Genomic DNA, 1,582 nt, shown 5'->3' with positions numbered 1-1,582 from the left:
TGTTTGCGTATAACACCCAGTGCTCCATTCAGTACATGCCCTCTTTTATCTGTATCTATTTCTGTAAAGAAAGGGGGCAGACAGGATAACTGAGTAGATGGAACAAAGCCACATGATCATGGGAAAAGGCAGTCCTGGTAAGGCTGGCAGGTAGCATGGTATATTATCTCTACCCTCCTGGTCTTGCTACTTTCAGAAATCACCAATATTCTTAGTATGTGGTGCTTGGGAGAGCTGAAGGGAGGAGCAAGTGACAGGATATTCTGTAGGTCTAGCCCTACAGAACAAATGGAATATTGTTATTGTGTGAAAAGAGAGATGGAAAAGAGTTATGAAATATTCCCATTTCAAGATCTACAATTATGTGGAGATTTATTTTGCCTTCCATTCCAATACATATTCTACTTTTGTAGTTTATCTGTAACTTTGGGGAAAATTTATTTTGTTTATTGCATCTGCCTCTCACCTCCTGCTCATGCTGCGGTTCACACCCAACCCAAGCTCTGGCCACCTACACCCAAATGTCTTCTCTCTTCCTATCCTTGTTTGATGTACTATTCTATGGCTTTCTATTTCCATCAGGTGAAAATTATTCCACTTTCTCACCAATGGGCTCTCTACCTTCTTCTGCTCCAACTTCTTTTTTTAGAGCTCTCAATTGACAATACAGACAAGTAGGTGGAGTTATTGCATATTGTTTTGGTAGATGAATGACTAGAAATTCTAGCACCTACAACAGGGGCCTGTGAGTTGAACACAGGGTCAGCCAATGTTATTTAAAATAATGAATAGTGCTCACTTCGGCAGCACGTATACTAAAATTGGAACAATACAGAGATTAGCATGGCCCCTGCACAAGGATGACATGTACAGTAATGAATAATACAATTTCAAGAGAAGTAGATTTTGGTTTAATTGAAGGCAGCTCTTTTAACAGAGCTGCCCAATGCAGAACAGACCAGGCTTTTCTTTCAAAATACACAGGGTTTTCGTTCGGGTCACCTAACTCCCAGTTTGTTACAGTGGGATTTCTTCATTAGATAGGCAGTTGGTCTGAAGATGTCTAAAATCTTTCTAAATCTTAACAGTTTATGATCATTGGATTCATTCTCTACTTATCATTGATGCCCATTCTTATGTCTGCATTGCTTGTGAAGAAGTCGACTTACTTGTAGGAGAGTGATTCACTTTTTAATAAGATACTAGTTCTATATAAAAATCAAAATAATTTCATCTTTAAAAAAGTCAAACTGCCTAGGTATTCAACCAGCTTTTGCCAGAGGGTTTTTTTTGAAATGAGCTGAGACAGAGGCACATGACTGCACAGGGCCTCTAGCACAGCAAGGGCAACCAAGATGAGAGACAACTTGCACAGCTGTGCAAAAGAAGGGAGAGGTACTGGTTCCAGACTTGCTCCAGAGAGAAGCTCAAAGGTACTCAGCACTGGCAGAACAAAGAACCTCAGGAGGGAAGTTTTGCTCCAAAAGAGAGGTTTTTGCTTCAGGAGAAGACTATGCTAGGAAAAGGAGACTGGCTGTTTGAAACTCAAAAAAAAAAAAAAAAAAAAGAAGCTGATCTCATG

General features: G+C 39.9%; 1 non-coding gene across 1 annotated transcript; it reads left to right on the top strand.

Annotated features, from left to right (window-relative positions):
- The first annotated feature begins 791 nt into the window (after window positions 1-791).
- Window positions 792-895, top strand: LOC123862568 (U6 spliceosomal RNA). Its single transcript, XR_006795271.1, has one exon. It is a non-coding gene; the product is annotated as a U6 spliceosomal RNA (small nuclear RNA).
- The last annotated feature ends 687 nt before the right edge of the window (window positions 896-1,582 follow it).

The sequence above is a fragment of the Mirounga angustirostris genome, unplaced genomic scaffold, assembly GCF_029215605.1.
Source record: "Mirounga angustirostris isolate CCGP_5_RB_7025 unplaced genomic scaffold, mMirAng1.0.hap1 SCAF_9, whole genome shotgun sequence".
In the NCBI taxonomy this organism is placed as follows: domain Eukaryota; kingdom Metazoa; phylum Chordata; class Mammalia; order Carnivora; family Phocidae; genus Mirounga; species Mirounga angustirostris.
Note: the sequence above shows the minus strand (reverse complement) of the source record. Positions and strands in the feature narration are given on the sequence as shown.